The 17,805-nt window shown below is 42.1% G+C and overlaps 1 protein-coding gene across 1 annotated transcript in view; it reads left to right on the forward strand.

The window, feature by feature from the left end:
- The first annotated feature begins 10,881 nt into the window (after positions 1 to 10,881).
- RACGAP1 (Rac GTPase activating protein 1) overlaps positions 10,882 to 17,805 on the forward strand; it is a 29,615-nt gene continuing 22,691 nt past the window's right edge. The window contains exon 1 of the mRNA XM_075851809.1: positions 10,882 to 11,118. The gene's annotated coding sequence lies outside the window, so the exon portion shown is untranslated. The remainder of the gene's footprint in view (positions 11,119 to 17,805) is intronic.

Genomic DNA, 17,805 nt, shown 5'->3' on the forward strand with positions numbered 1-17,805 from the left:
CACAATTTTTTGGTTACCAACCCTCCCAAAATATACAATAAAAAGTGATCAAAAAGTTGTATGTACGCCAAAATGATACCAATACAAACTACATCCCGTCCCGCAAAAAACAAGCCCTTACAGCGCTTTTTTGACTGAAAAATAAAAACGTTATGGCTCTCAGAATATGGTGACACAAAAATGTATTTATTTTATAAATAAGTGATTTTATTGCACAAACGCTGCAAAACATAAAAAAATTATACACATATGGTATCGCCGTAATCGTATCGACCCGCAGAATAAAGTATAATGGTCATTTATAGCCCAGGATGAAGGCCATAAAAAAAACGAATAAAAAACATTGTCAGAATTGATGGTTTTTGGTCACCTTGCTTGCCAAAAAATGGAATAAAACGTGATCCCAAAAATTTCTGGTACCCCAAAATGGTACCAATGACAACCTACAGATTGTCCCGCAAAGAATAAGCCCTCACACAGCTCCGGTGGTGAAAAAATAAAACCGTTCTGGCTCTCAGAATATGGCGATGCAAAATGTGCAGAGTGTTCCAAAAGCAGATAAGATCCGACACCATTTATCAGTGCGACACCGGCCACATATCTGCGGATTATTATTTATTTATTTACCTGATGTACCCTGCACAGATAACATGTACCCTGATGTACCCCGCACAGATAACATATGCCCCCACATTATAAACTGAAACACCAGTAAAACCCCAAACAGAACAACTACCAAGCAAACTCTGCGCCCCAAAAGCCAAATGCCGCTCCCGTCTTTCTGAACCCTACAGCGTGCCCAAACACCAGTTTATGTCCACAGATATGGCATCGCCATACCCGGGAGAACCCGGTTAATATTTTATGAGGTATTTGTCTTCAGTGGCACAAACTGGGCATAACATATAGTGCACTAAAATGGCATACGAGTGGAAAATTTTAATTTTCACTCCGCACCATGCGCTGTGCATTAACCCCTTCGTGCACCACAACATAGCATGTCTTAGTGTGGGGGGTGATGTATGGAGCGTCTCACGTGAAAAATAAAGAATTAAAAACTGCAAAATCGCTGTTTTTTTGGTCACCTTCGCTCTACCTAAAAATGTAATAAAAAGTACTCAAAAAGTTGTATGTACCAAAAAATGGTACCAATAAAAACGACCGCTCGTCCCTCAATAAATAAGCCATCATACCGCTCTATTGACTGAAAAATAAAAAAGTTGTGGCTCTTGGAACGCGGGGAGGAAAAAACGAAAAAGGAAAATAAAAAAAATGGATAAGTCCAGAAAGGGTTAATTACTTTCTAATGAAAAACCATTTATGACCACACGTGGGGTATAGCCGTACTCGGGAGAAATTGCTTTACAAATGTTGGGCAGCTTTTACCCCCTTTATCCTTTGTAAAATTGAAAAAAAATTCAACATTTTAGTGGAAGAAATGTTGATATTCATTTTCACGGCCTAATTCTAATAAATCCTGCAAAAGACTTGTGGGGTCTAAATGCCCACTATATCCCTAGATAGATTCTTTAAGTGGTGTAACTTCCACTTTTGGGGGGGTTTCCACTGTTTTGGCCTCTCAGGGGCTTTGCAAATGCGACATGGCACCCAAAAATCATTTCAGCTAAATTTGAGCTCCAAAAGCCAAATAGCGCTCCTTCCCTTCTAAGCCTTGCTGTGGGTTCAAACAGCAATTTATTACCACATATGGCATATTTCCGTAATCGGGAGAAATTGTTTTACAAATGTTGGGGTGCTTTTTATCTTTTATTCCTTGTAAAAATTAAAAATGGCTACCTTTTTTCAGAAAAAAAGTTGATTTTTACCTTTACAGAATAATTCCAATGAATTCAGCAAAACAACCGTGGGGTCAAAATGCTAACTTTACCCCTAGAAAAATTCCTTGATGAGTGTAGTTTCCTAAATGGGGTCACTTTCCGGGGGTTTCCACTATTTTGTTCCCTCCAGTGCAATTCAAATGCGACACGGCACTGAAAACTGTTCCAGCAAAATCAGAATTTCAAAATCCAAATGGTGCTCCTTCCCTTCTGTGGGTCCAAACAGCAGTTTATTACCACATATGGGGTATTGTTATAATCAGGAGAAATTGCTTTACATATGTTGGGGTGTTTTTTCTCTTTTATTCCTTGAAAAAATTAAAAATTTCTAAGTTTTTTCAGAAAAAAAAGTAGATTTTCATCTTCACACACTAATTCAAATAAATTTAGCAAAAAAACTGTGGTTTCAAATTGCTAATTATACCCCTGGATAAATTCCCTGAGGGGTGTAGTTTCCAAAATGAGGTCACTTTTGGGGGTCTTTATTGTTTTTGCCCCACAAGACCCCTTCAAACCTGACATGGTACCTAAATTATATGCTAAAAAAAAGTAGGCCCCAAAATCCACTAGGTGCTCCTTTGCTTCTGAGGCCGGTGTTTCAGTCCATGACCGCACTAGGGCCACATGTGTGGTATTTCTAAAAACTGCAGAATCTGGGCAATAAATAATAAGTTACATTTCTCGAGTAAAACCTTCTGTGGTATAGAATTTTTTTTATTACAAATGAATTTTGTAAAAAAAAAAATGAAATTTGTAAATTTCACCTCTACTTTGCCTTAATTCCTGTGAAACGCCTAAAGGGTTAAAATATTTTCTGAATGTGGTTTTGAATACCTTGAGGGGTACAGTTTTCAAAATGGGGTGATTTATGGGGACTTTCTAATATATAAGGCCCTCAAAGCCACTTCAGAACTGAACTGGTCCCTGAAAAAATAGCCTTTTGAAATTTTATTGAAAATATGAGAAATTGCTGCTAAAGTTTGAAGCCTGGTAACGTCCTAGAAAAAAAAAAGTACGGGAAAAAAAATGATGCAAACATAAAGTAGACATATGGGGGATGTTAACTAGTAACTATTTTGTGTGGTATTACTATCTGTTTCACAAGCAAATACATTTACATTTAGAAAAATGCAAATTTTTGCACATTTTTGCTAAAATGTGAAGTTTTTCACAAATAAATATTTAATTTATCGACCAAATTATTTCACGAACATAAAGTACAATATGTCATGAGAAAACAATCTCAGAATCACTTGGATGGGTAAAAGCATTCCGGAGTTATTACCACATAAAGTGACACGTCAGATTTGAAAAAATAGGCTGTGTCCACAAGGCCAAAACAGGCTGTGTCCTAAAGGGGTTAAGGGGTTTACATATAGTTTTTAAAACACTGTTTGTTTATACTCTTTCAGTTGATGATGTGAAGACAAGATGGCTAAGCACCAAAGATTAATTTCACAGCGAATATGGTGCTAAAGGGAAAAGTGGTGATTGATCCTCCAAGAAGCGAAAATACATGTATACTAAACAGTTAATGTTTTTGAAAGACATCTTGGAGATGAGGCCGTAAGTTTTTTAATTATTATTTAATGTAATGTCTGTTTTTGCCTCTGATACAGTCATTAGGGTTTTTTTTACCCTTTTTTGAATACTTAAATAAAATTTCTATTTTAATTCTAGAACCATTGACAATATGGCAGACTCTGAAGAGGAGGATGGGCAGGACCAGTCGCAGGCAGTAGAGAAAATGTCTACCATATTGCCAAGTACACCAGAGCCCAGAATGGATGAGCCGGTGGCACAGTCATCCTCCCAAATGGATGCGCCACATGCCGAACATTTGCAAAGGTAACCTACAGGCAGGAGGCGTCGGCGAGACATACCTTCAGAAGCTACGAAGGTGGAGTCCCATGTCCTCGAGTAACTGAGCCGCAGCGCCCAGGAGGACTGTTGTGACGCGTTCGAGTGCACTATTGCCTCTTTTCTAAGAAAAGTGCCTGAGGAACGGCTCAATCGACTCCAGTCGGCCATTATCACTTTGATTGAAAGTGCCACCCCACCGAACAATCCATGCCACTGCTTCAATGCTATAGAGAAGTGGTGTGGATTTGCAGAGAACGCCATTGGTTCCAGCACACCATCACATGCTGCTTCCCATCTTGGGACCCAGCTTTCAAGGCAGTATCCGTATCGGCCTATGTCCACACGAGTGTCTCGTGGTCCATATTTTCCACGGGATAGACATTATCAAGGCTACTCCAGACCAGTAGAGAGCTGTCCTCCTCAAGCTAGCCACGTGTTTCATACTCAGCATCAGCACCATTATTCTGTGGCTGAACATCAACATCAGGACCGAGGAGAGCATACTGGTGCTGAATCATACACATGAGCATCCTCGCCCCACTATTTGCAAGACCTGTAAATGGTATAATGTGTGTACCAAGTTTCGAAACATTTATACGTCTGCTTGGTTTTTTTTAGGTTCACATCATGCTGATGTTTGATATTTGTTTTTTTACAAAAATTTTTGGACTAATGTGTTTTTATAAAGGAAAAAAAACATACCCAATATAAAGTTCAAATTCGTTTGTGAAAATGAGCGTGTCTCTTATTTTTCACATGGTTAATAATGTTTTTAATATATACTGGCCTTTAATTATTTTAGCTGTTCTTAAAAACAAAACATTGAGATAAATGAGGTATTAGTTAATCTCTTGGTGTTTGTCATTATTGATATCACAATTAATGCAGGACTTGCGGGGATTTAATCTTAAAAAATAAATAGAAGATCTAAAATAGAAATTTAAAATTTCTTAATGCGATGATAAGTGCAACACAACACTGTATTGTAGATAAAAATAATGATGAAACACCAAAAAAATAAAGCTCGCAACCCACGTCAAGGGTCCTCATGTATTGCGAGTCCCTACACTACAACCAAAAAAACAACACATATATAAAATGAAAACATTCTGCATTATCCTCCTAAAAAAAATGTGCCACCCTAAATACAATCGTGCTGCCATGGAACAGCTCCAGCAGGGCTCACAAAATATTTCGCGAACTCGGAGTCCAGATGTTCCGACCCCCCCCCCCTTGAGGATTTTGTGGAACAATGACTGGTCTGGTTGGCATGGTTTCAATAAAATCATCATCAAATGTAGCATCATGTATGTGTGTAAAATTATCCAAAACTACACAGGCCAGAATGACACGAATAACATTATCTGGATTCATTTGCATCGTTGACAGAAATACCCGCCACTTGTTGGACATAATGCCAAAGGCACATTCCACAAATCGTCGTGCTCTGCTTAGCCGATAATTGAAGATGCGCCTTCGAACATCCAAACCCCTTCAAGGAAATGGACGCATTACATGGGTTGTAAGCCCAAAACCCTCATCTGCCTCAATTACATATGGAGCCGGTGGTCCGGTTGAGCTAGGGCAGGGGTGGGCAAACTTTTTGACTCGCGGGCCACAATGGGTTCTAAAATTTGACAGAGGGGCCGGGCCAGGAGCATTTGGAGGGAGTGTTTGGGCCGGATATACTAAAGCATTAAATGTAGTGTGTGCAAACCTCATAGCACAGTAAGAACACTACAACCCAATTTATTAACTGTCTTTCAAATGTGAAAAATAGCCCTTATCAGTTAATAAATTTGTCTCAAGGAATATGCAAGATATGGCATTTACATACTATTTCGCAGATACTGGGAGAAGGAAATGTAAATAGATTAAAATAACATACGCACTGTGATTTATCAAGAAAAAAGTTCTGTTGACTCTGTAAATTAGCTGCCAACCTCTGAGCAGTAGCCGCCCGTTCTTGTGTTGACTGCTTGCTAGCATAGTTTGCATGCTTCGTGGCAAAGTGACGGCTGATATTGTACTCTTTGAAAACCGAAGGGCTTAATGGTGACGTGAAACGAAGTGAAAATTAAAGTGAAATAAAGAGAAATACGCGCCACATTAACCCCTTAATGACCGGGCCATTTTGCACGTTAATGACCAAGGATTATTTTTTGTTTTTTCATGGTCGCATTCCAAGAGTCGTAACTTTTTTTTTATTACGTCGACATAGCCGTATAAGGGCTTGTTTTTTCCGGGACGAGTTGTATTTTGTAATTGCACCATTTTTAGATGCTTATAACATATTGATTAACTTTTATTAACTTTATTTTAGGAGAGAATTGAAAATAAGCAGCTATTCCAGCATTAATTTTCACGTTATAAATTTATGCCCTTTACTATGCAGCATAAATAACATGTTAACTTTATTCTACGGGTCGGCACTATTATGGGGATACCAAATATGTAAGGGTTTTATATGTTTTCCTATGTTTGCACAATAAAAACCCTTTTAGAAAAAAATTACTTGTTTTTGCATCGCCGCGTTCCAAGAGCCGTCATTTTTTTATTTTTCCGTCGATGTGACCGTATGTGGGCTTGATTTTTGCGGGCCAATGCGTAGTTTTCATTAGTACTATTTTGGGGTACATAGGACTTATAGATTTACTTTTATTTTATTTTTTATGGGGGGAATGGGAGAAAAGAGAGAATTTTGCCGTTGTTTTTTGCGGGTTTTTTGGACGCCGTACATCCGGCGGTTTCATTAATGTGTTCATTTTATTGGTCAAGTTGTTATGATCGCGGGGATACCATATATGTGTATGTGTTATTTGTTTTGACACTTTTACTGAATAAAACCACTTTTTGGGCAAAAAAAGTAGTTTTATTTGATTTTGACTGTAATTATTTTATTTTTTTTCAACAAACTTTATTTAACTGATTGACATTTTTTTTTTAAGTCCCACCAGGGGACTTCACTATGCGATGTGCCGATCGCATATATAATGCTTTGGTATACTTAGTATACCAAAGCATTATTGCCTGTCAGTGTAAAACTGACAGGCAACCTGTTAGGTCATGCCTCCGGCATCGCCAAACAGGCAGTTGCGGAAGACAGACCTGGGGGTCTTTGTTAGACCCCCGGCTGTCATGGAAACCCGACGGCGACCCGCGATTTGTTTGCGGGGGCGCCGATCGGGTGACAGAGGGAGCTCCCTCCCTCTGTCAAACACATTAGATGCCGCTGTCACTATTGACAGCGGCATTTAATGGGTTAAACTGCCGGAATCGGAGCGCGCTTCGATTCCGGCAGTTGCAGCAGGAGCCAGGCTGTGTATAACAGCCGTGCTCCTGCCGCTGATCGCGTGGGTACACTGTCAGTACCCGCGCGATCACAGGACGGATATATCCGTCCTCCTGCGCGAACTAGCAGCTGCTGAGGACGGATATATCCGTCCTTCGGCGTTAAGGACAACGGTCAATGTGTTTTGAGTGCGCCATCTATTGGGAAAACGTGGGCATTGCAGGGAAAGGGGAAAAAAAAAGGAGGTTTTTACTATGATTTGGAAAAGTTTGGCGGGCCGGATTAAAAAGCCTAACGGGCCGTATGTGGCCCGCGGGCCGTAGTTTGCCCATGTCTGAGCTAGGGAGTATGCAGGGCTCACGTACACCAAGCTGGTTGATCATAAGCCGTTGACCAATTTAGGATGTCCTAAATATGTGCGCATCAGCAGAGCTACCATACGACCCAATGTCTACTATAGTAAAACAAGAATTACTGTCAGCCAAGGCCAACAAGACGACGGAAAAAAATGCTTGTAATTAAAGTACCTGGAGCCGGAGTGGGGGGCTTCTTCACACAAATGTGCTTCCCGTCTAGTGCACCAATACAATTAGGAAATTGGGTGACATTTAAAAATGCATTCGAAATCGACATCCACTGTTGTGGCGTGGGATGAGGCATCACCGTGTCCTTTATCCTCTGCCAGATCACTAGATAGGTGGATGTGACAATGTGGGAAATGGTGGACACTCCAAGAAGAAACTCAAAATGTAGGGAATGGTAACTATTTCCCGTTGCAAGAAATCTGTATGAAAGTAAGGAAATAAAAACACAAAACAAAGGGAACATGTTATGTAGGTAAATAATGACACAATTATTCAGATTTAAAATAAAGATGATCAAAAAATACCTCAAGGTGACAATGAGTCGTTCCTCTGGGGAAATGCTGCGCCACATGTTTGTGTCCTGGTAGGTGATTCCTGTACGAATGTCCTCAAGCAGCAGAGAGGAGGTGACCAAAGGTGGGCACAGACATGTGGCAAAATGAGTGAAACTTCTCAGGGTGACGGCGCAGGTCCTCATACAGGGTATGAAAGTGACCTTTTGAGTTGCGTTGAGACATAAGAGGATTTCTGATTGAACAAGTGACATTACCATTTGACTCTGCTAAGCATGAATGTTCTATGCCTGTAACCTTGATATGTGCATGCATGTATGTATGTATGTATATATATATATATATGTATGTATGTATGTAGGTATATAGGTATGTATGTACGTAGGTACGTACGTACGTACGTACGTATGGTTGTGTCATACATCATTATCAGGCATTCAGACACAGTGTACAAACAACTGTAGACAGAAATTTAAAGGCCATTGTGCACCCACCTTCACATGGGTACCTAGGCAGCCTTCTACTCTGCCTACCCCTCTTCTCGACCCTAAATAGAAGCCAGATAATGGGTGGCATAGTGGCTACACCTGTGGTACTTTGGTCTTGTGTATGAATTCAACCAGGGCATCATCTGTAGAGTTTTCTCAACCAATATACAATTTTTTTTAAAGTTTTAATGCAATATATACATGATCAAGTGATCTGCTTATATTAGGATTTAACAATATTAAAGGCTACATCAAACCATATGTGCATACAACCCTTCAGGCAACTGATGCAACATAGCCATGTTGAAATGAATAATATTTCAACTGTATTAGAATATGGATCATAAAACGTTGTTAAAGGGAACCTGTCACCAGCATTTTACCTATTAAACCAGCAATACCTTGTGGTAGTGGGTGAAAAATCATTTCTATATAACCTATAATTGTCTTCTTAGTCGGCTCTTTAGCTTTACTATTCAGCTTTTTAGTGTTCCCACACCATATGCTAATGAGCAGAAAAGAGTAATATCATCATTTGAAAAAAATCATATCTTCATTCCTCAAGCCTTTCCGAGTTAACCCCTCGCCTCCTTACTTTTGACTGACAGCTCCTCGCCTCCCCCCAGTACACACGAAATCCTGCGCTCGCGCATCTATGTCCTGATCTGGTGCGTGCGCACAAGACACCATAGCGGCACATGCGCAGTAACTAGATCTGAGGCCAGGACGAAGAAGGGAAGGGTGTCGGACCATAGATGATTGGCGCATGTATCTCAGACTAGATTTCGGCATTCAGGGCGGGCCAGTTTTCGGCGGTGGGGGGGGTCTTAGAAGGGGAACAATCGAGACTGCCTGATTATGACTACAAGGGCTTGTCCACACGTAAATTTCTGCAGAAATTCCGCAGAAAGTAGCAGAATTTCCGCTGCGGAAAAACCTCACCATTTCCGCCGTTTGGTGCGGATTTTGCTGCGTTTTTCTTTATTGTTGGGAGATGGTGACATCTCCTCTGAAAAATGCAACAATTCATTCCACTTTCCGCAGCAGGGATTGACATGCTCCGTCCAAAAAATACGCACCGCAGATCAATTTCTGGTCGCAATTATTTTGCAGCGTGGATGGGATTTGTTAAATCTCACTCACTTTGCTGCTATTGTATTCTGTTGCGTATTTTCTGTCCGCAATTCGGGACGGAAAATGCGCAGCAATTCCGCTATGTGTGGACAAGCCCTAAAAGGCGCAAAATGTTTGCAGACCGTTATTTGCGGTCGGAGGAGGAGTTTAGGAGAGGGGATAGCGGCAATGAACTTTTGACAGCAGCGGACAGCGAGGGGTGAGTAGACCTCAATTGGTGAAATGCTGGTGACAGGTTCCCTTTAAAAACGGGAGGAAACTCCTCTCATGGAACAAACAGACACAGAAAAAGAATAGTATAATAAATCCGCAATGATGACTGCGCAACATGCCGAGATAAGATACCGGCAAGTAGCGGATAATAAAGACCCCAGTGCAGATGAGAGTAAATGTCCCGCAATGATGGACCAGAATCAAGTCTACATAAATATAGAGCAAATGAAAAAAGTACAAAATATCGAATAAGTATTAATTAACCCAATAATTGCAGGAACTCCTGTGCGCTGCGTCCACTTTCGGCACGAAAGTGCCTTCTTCTCTCGCTGTGCTTTTGTGGTATACCAGATTTAAAAAAATTCCTATAAAACTGAACAAACAGCACAACTAAGTGACCACGCCAGGCGTTTTACTGCCACTCAGAAGCGCACCGGGTATATCTGTAGTTTCTTACCCATCGGAGCGCCACGTAAAAAACGACAAATTCAGGGTACGCAAGGAGCCCGTGATAACTCAAGTGGTGGTAAGCGCCATACCTGGCTACCTTCTGATTTAGACCCCTAACATCTCGCTGGGGCCTCATAGCCCCCCCCCCCCCTTATGCCCCCTCACTTGTACTGGGGGGCAGATAGTGGTTTTTTTTCTGTTTACCTCCTTTAACAGCGATCGATGTGTCCTGACAGACCCGACTGGCAGCGAATAACATCCTATTTTTAATTGTAATTACACATTAATAAATTATTAGTAATGTAATTGTTTCTAGCTTTCCTAGAAACATATATAACGCTAAACTAATTATTATTTATTTTTTTACTTCAAGATTTATTTACAGGGAATTCTTTTTATTTTAGGCACAGCACAGAATAGTACTAGTAGCCTCTATAGATCACACGCTTAGTCCCTTCCTGCACGCACTTACCAGCTTTACATCATTCTATAAGAGCGCTACATGCACACAATCCTGCCTGTTCAGCCACCAAGCTTGAATCTAAAGTAAACGAACTCCACGTTGTATTTGTATAACGTAATGTGGCGTAACAAGACTTCCTCAAGCCAAAAGTGCTGATTTGAATAAGAAGCCTCCTCAGTATCCCTCCGCCTCCACCACGTTATCCCTCCGCCTCCACCACGTTATCCCTCCGCCTCCTCCCTGTTATCCGTCCGCCTCCTCCCGTCAGTCTTTGAGTGAGGCACGAGTTATCTCCACCCCCACACGACGTCATCGCGTTCTCATGGTAACGAGGGCGGGGCTTGGGAATTCAAACTTGAGCGGGAGCGTTTGTAAGGAGTGAGGAGAACTTCGGTCTGTTAGAAGCGCGGTCACCGGCGGAGAGATCGCCGTCCAGACTTATGACCATCTAGCTGCTGCACATGCGCTGTCCTCTGGTATAACCGGGAATCACTCAGCTGGTAAGTGGGGCTAATGGCGTGTATTTAGAGGGGATATAGCCCGGGGCTGTGTAGGCCCCACCTCACATTACACCCGTGAAGGAGGTAGAGTGGTTAGTTAGAGGGCGGTGATGCCCACCACACGTACCGAGAAATCCTGTGGGTGCCACATGTGCGGCACATCCCGCCTGCAGCTGCGTGTAGTCCAGTACTTACAGGTCCTAACCATGTATTGGCGCTACGTAAAATGAGCTGAAAGCCAAAGTCCATGTTCTGCTGAATGACCAGCAGCCTGTGCTATATCCTGTAATGTTATTACCCACTGCCCGGTACTGAGCACTCGTGTTCATGTGATAGAACATAAACTACACACGTATTGACCATATCTAGTGATCACATGAGGGGGACTCGGCCCTTGTTGTGTTCTCCTCAGATATAATCACACCTGATCTAATGTGAAAGGCCTGACGATGTGAAGGAAGGGGTTAAATATCGATATTTCTAGATCCCTTCCAGTGACAGAGTAGCATTTCCACATCTGGGATTGTGGGGCCCGCTGGGTGCAGGATTTGTGGGGCCCGCTGGGTGCAGGATTGTGGAGACTGGGTGCTGTGTGATGGAAAATGAATGGGATTCTATAGACTTGTATGGGTCATTCTGCGTTGATGGGTTTTCCCAGCATTCCATTGGTTTGTGGCGCCCCTATAGTCATTACGTAGCTGAAGTAAACAAGCGGGCTGGGACTGAACTGTCAGAATGGAGCTCGGGTCACCCTGGGGGGGAGAAGAATGTAAGATGCCCGGTCACCTCTCCTGACATGTCTATTTCATGAAGAATTTGTATTCCTCAATTCTGGAACCCGTTTTCTCTACGTTGTACCGTTCCTCTGTTCCTCCATTTATAAATAGACATTGGGTGTTACCGGTCCCCCTTATCAAAGAGGCGTGTCCCTAGTCTGAGACTGAGCACTGATTGGCTGTTAGTCTATGTAGGGGACCGACCCCCAACCAAGTTGGTAACACAATAGAACACTCTACAGCCGACGCGTCAGTGTAACGTGCAGGATACCGCTCGTCTAACCCCTTAGAAGCTGTGGTAAATAGCGACTCTGGCATCTAAGTGGTTAGAAACAGGAGGGAACCCCCCCCCCCCCGCGATGCATCGTGGGGTGTCATTGGTTTCCATGGCAGCTTGGGGGGGCCTACTCATATGAAGCTTTTGGCAGGGCGTTCTAGGAGACTGTCCGTATAACGATATACTATAATACACTAGAGTTGCAGTATATCATGAAAGTGTTCCAACGATCGCTGGTTCAAGTCCCCTCGGTGGACAACTAATCTCTATCTTCAAAAAATGAAACCGCCAGATTTTTTTTATTTTTTTTTTTCTTCTCTCAAAAAATGGACTAAAGAGTAATGTACCCCGAAAGGATACCATAACAGCCCTAGCCCCCAACCGCCAAAAATAAGCTCTCATAAGTTATGGCTCTCCGAGTATGGCAACAAAACATACATTTTTATTTTTAACATTTCTTTTTTTTTCCCCTTGTAAAACGATTCCACAGAATGAAGTTAACATGCCGATTTTACCACATGGTGAACGCCGTAAAAACAAAGCACCCCTTCAAAGATCGAGGAATCGCTGTTTATTATTTCCTATTTCACCCCACAAATAATTTTTCCCCAGTTTCCCGCTACATTAAATTGTGCCGTGAAAATATACAACTCGTCCTGCAAAAAACAAGCCCCCATATGTTCACGCTGATGGAAAAATAAAAGTTATGGCTTTTGGAAGGCGGTGAGGGGGAAAAAAACCGGAATCCTGATTACAGTACGGGACAGTAGTTCCCCAGAGAGGCAGGGACTCCTAGCATCGTACATAACTATGATGCTAGGAGCCCGGCTCCCTGCAGTGTGTTCGGTCCGGGACTTGCGGCCGAAATACGCTCCGTCCTTTACGGACTTAACATGCTCGTGTGAATCCAGCCTTCAAGTTCAAAGATCCCGCTCACTACAATATGTAATGTAACATGTCCTGCTATCTGCGGATGCGCTGTCATTTTCCACTGGAGGACACCCATGGCATGAAAGTGCTGGTGTAAGATTCTGCTCTGCAACAACTTCCTAATATACCTTGTTTCAATTCACACCAATTTCTACATCTCTGCTGTCAGTGAATGGAAGTCTTTGTTTTAAATATAAAAGGCTGAAAAGCATTGAGTTAAAACGAAGTATTTGCTTCATTGTATGAGGGTCTGTTCACCCATTGCAAAAGCCCTGATTTAACGAACTTTTTTTCAGTTAAACAGTATTTAAGTGATTAAACATTGTTTTAATTTTTTTCACAAGTCAGGAAATATTATAAATTACATTCTGATTTATAAAATTTCCATGAGCTGGTCACTAGAGGGAGCAATTCCCAAAACTGCAGCATTGGAATGTGGTAAAGCCACCTCATTGCTTTATACTTCAAATTTTGTGTAGACACACTCGCTCTAGTGTCCTCACACAATCCTCTCTCCCTTATCCTGGCTAGTGCCAGGAGAAGGAGGTGGTTGAATCTTTTAATCCTCCTACACTGTGCATTCGCTCAGAAAATGGCGGCACACAGTGTAGGAGGGTTAGATACAGTGGTAATCAGACAGTATAACACTAACATAATACACACATCACATACACAAACATAACTTACCTGCTCCTGCCGCCGCCTCCGATCCTACTCCTCGCGTCTTCGCTGCCTGGAACATATGTCCGGAAGCCGCGACCGGAAGTAGTCATCTTACTGTCCGGCCGCGACTTCCGGTCCACATGAATATGGCGCCGGATGTCGCTCTGCCGAAGACTTTCCTTTTGGACTGTGTGGGAGCGGCGCATGCCCCATAGTGAAGTAAAAGAGAGAAAAAAGTAAAACACAAATAAAATTTATTTGAATATACTAAAAGCAATATTATATAAAAAAAAAAATTCTGTGACACCTTCCCTTTAAATAAGCACTCGCACAAAAGTTCTGGTGATCCGCTGAGAGCTAAACAGCCCAGCTCCCAGGTTAATGCATTTACCCGTTTTGATATAGGGGATATGCAAACACTGCAGTTGTGTTGGTGCGTTATTTGAAGCTATAACTAGGGCTATTAAAAAGAAAGTATAATCTTTCCTATTTATTTCCCCTCCTTTTACAATCCTCCTGGTTGTGGCTTCAACAACTGCACTATAGTTACCGCAAACAGAACTGAAAAAGATTCAAGTTCCGATGGGGCTTCCGACACAAATGTCAAAGAAGTTTTATGCTTACTACGGCCGTTTGCATCACGTTTTTGTGCAATGTTTGGTGTGTATGCTGGGAAAGCTCCTGACTCTCGAGTTAAACGTGTTCATACGGCTTCATTAGCCCCAAGATATATATATATATATATATATATAATCTCCATCTCATCCTTTCTTTCTTTTTCTTGTATGGAACAGCATAGTTGGCATGGAAGGCTGTGTGTGAAGTATGGTATATGTCACAGGCCTCCAACAAATTTGTACTTGGGCATTTCTATTTTCATGAAGTAAATGTTAAACAGATGCCATGATGATCTATGGGTGTCATCTGTCACAGCCTACGTTGAACGTATAAGTCGAGAGCTTTTTTAGGTGTGTGTGTGCTAAACGTAGGCCAAAAACCGCGGTGTGAATATAGCTCAACAAGTTAGGCTACTTTCACACAACAGTATTTAGGTCTATATTGTGCATCAGTGTTTGTAAGGCAAAACCAGGAGTGGAAAACAAAGTGAAACTCCACTTTGACAAGGTAAATTTTAAAGGTCTATTCATAAATTTCTAGGAGGAATAGCAGAGCAACAGTTACAATAGAGCGTTCTAAGAAATGGTGCTCCAGGATTATTTCATGGAGAATACACAAGTATTTACTAACGAAATGTCAGGAGAGGGACAGTTGGTGTAATGCCGCCTTGCACATCCCAGTTCTATTAATAACAGGATTGTGGGCAGTTAGAGAGTTGGGAGTAGGTAGGCTCAGAAGCTTTTTCAAAGTATATACCTTTTTGTACTATAAACTGTTAAGCCCTGTTCACACGGAGTACTTTGCAGGCGTCAAATTTCTTAAGGCACTTTCTTGCTGCAGTGTTCGCTGCATTTTTCAGTTGCGGCCATTGAGCGCCGCCTGCAAAAAAACAGTTTGTCTGCCTCCCATTGTTTTCAATGGGAGGTCAGAGACGGAACCACGGGAAGAAAGCATGTTGCTAAAAGCGTGAGCGGGGGAAAAAACGCCTCTGCCTTCCATTGAAATAAATGGGAGGTGTTTTCGGTGCTGATTCTGATCCGGTTTCCGCATCCAATCTGCTCCAAAAAAGAACTCTGTGTAAACAGGGCCTAAAGTTTTTTTTTTTTTTTTTTCATTTGTTTCAGTTTTTATAGAGGTCTGTATATTCTTTATAGCCCTAATACTGTAATACCTATTTACTGTATATACCCTGCTTTCATGATCGTATATAGTATTATGGTGTGGTGTTTGCAGTCCGTATTTGTGCCTTCCAGCATGCCACAGTATTTTGCAGGCAGCAAAAATCTGCCTAAAATTACTTCAGGGATTTTGACCTGCCTGCACTTCCTTAAAGTGAATGTGTCGCTAGAATTTTATTTTTATTTTTTTTAGTTAAACAGTGTATAAGTGATTAAACATTGTTCTAATTTTTTCACGAGTCAGGAAATATTATAAATTAGATTCTAATTTATAACATTTCCCAGTACTGGTCACTAGAGGGAGAAATTCCCAAAATTGCAGCATTGGCATGTGGTAAAGCAACCTCATTGCTTTATGCTGCAAAATTTGAGAAAACACACTTGCTCTAGTGAGCTCACAGAATCCCCCCTCCCTTATCCTGGCTAGTGCCAGGAGAAAGGAGGGGATTGAACGGTCAAACCTCTTACACTGTGTCGCCATTTTTTTGAGCTAACACACAGTGTAGTAGGTTTACATACAGTAGTAATCACACAGTAATACACGAACATACACAGAAATAACTTACCTGCTCCCTCCGCTCCTAGTGCTTGCTTCTAATCACATGTCTGGAAGCCGCGGCCGGAAGTAGTAATCTTAATGTCTGGCCACGACTTCCGGTCCACAAGAAAATGGCGCCGGACGTCGCTCGGCCGAAGACCTTCAATTTGGACTGTGTGGGAGCGGCGCATGCCCCGTTCCCACACAGACGGCGTACAGCATAGTGGATGGAACGGGCCCCGTTCGCATTCACTATGGGGCTGTATGTGCCGTATTCCATGTCTGTATGTGTCGTTAATCGACACATACAGAGATGGAAAAAAAAATGGCAGCCCCCATAGACAAGAAAAAGTTAAAAAGTAAAACAAACCCACAAATATATATATTTTTTTTAATAAAGCACTAAAAGCAAATTGATATTAAAATTTTTTTTCCGAGACACTCGTCCTTTAACGTGTTTCTTGTCCATAAGCAAAAGACCACAGGGAACGCTCTTTCTGCATCCTATTGATTTTATTAGTATTATTAGCTCCATGGGCACTATTGTGCCCGTAATCACGGTACGTGATTACGGGCACGGACGGCTGCTGATAGTCTACACATTTGCGGGCTGTTCTTCCATTATAAAGTATGGAAGCACGGGCCATAAAATAAAAACAATAGGACATGTCCTAATTTTTACAGAAGGTTTCTACGGCCCTGACACCTTCCCATAAATATACGGAAGGGTGTCCGTCAGCCATAGAAATAAATGGGCCTGTAATTAGACCAAATCTATGGTGGTGTGCATGAGCCTAAAGAGGACCGGTCACCTCTCCTGACACATCTATTTTAGTAAGGCCGGATTCACACGAGCGTGTGCGTTTTGCGTGCGCAAAAGGCACTTAACAGCTCCGTGTGTCATCCCCGTATGATGCGTGGCTGCGTGATTTTCTCGCAGCCGCCATCATTATGACACTCCGTTTGGATGTTTGTAAACAGAAAAGCACGTGGTGCTTTTCTGTTTACATTCAGAGTTTGACAGCTGTTGCGCGAATCACGTGCGTCCCACGGAAGTGCTTCAGTGTTGTGCGCGTGATTTTCACGCACCCATTGACTTCAATGGGTGCGTGATACGCACAAAGAACGGACATGTCGTGAATTTTTCACAGCGGACTCACGCTGCGTAAAAATCACGCAACTGTCTGCATGGCCCCATAGACTAACAGGTCCATGCGACGCACCTGAAAATCACGCGCGTTGCACGGACGTATATCCCGTTCGTCTGAATAAGCCCTAAATACGTGTATTCCCCATGAAATCACAGTTCTGCAACATATGAATTCTGTTGAGCAGTTCCTCTGTTGTCCCTCCTAGAAATTTATGAATGAATTGATGACTGTCTTACCATACCCCGTCGTCCAAGAACCCTGTCTCTATAGTCTTCGGGCTTGTCCACACGTAGCGGAATTGCTGTGTATTTTCATCCGGAATTGCAGATGGAAAATACGCAGCAGAATACAGTAGCAGCAAAGTGGCTGAGAGTTAACAAATCTCATCCACACGCTGCGTAAAAACTCCATCCAGCAATTGAGCTGCGGTGTCTTTTTCGTACCGCAGCATGTCCGTTCCTGCTGCGGAAAGTGGACTGAATTGCTGCGTTTTTCAGAGGAGATGTCACCATCTCCCAGCACTGAGAAAAACGCAGCAAAATATGCACCATTTTCT

The sequence above is a fragment of the Rhinoderma darwinii genome, chromosome 2, assembly GCF_050947455.1.
Source record: "Rhinoderma darwinii isolate aRhiDar2 chromosome 2, aRhiDar2.hap1, whole genome shotgun sequence".
Taxonomy (NCBI): Eukaryota; Metazoa; Chordata; class Amphibia; order Anura; family Rhinodermatidae; genus Rhinoderma; species Rhinoderma darwinii.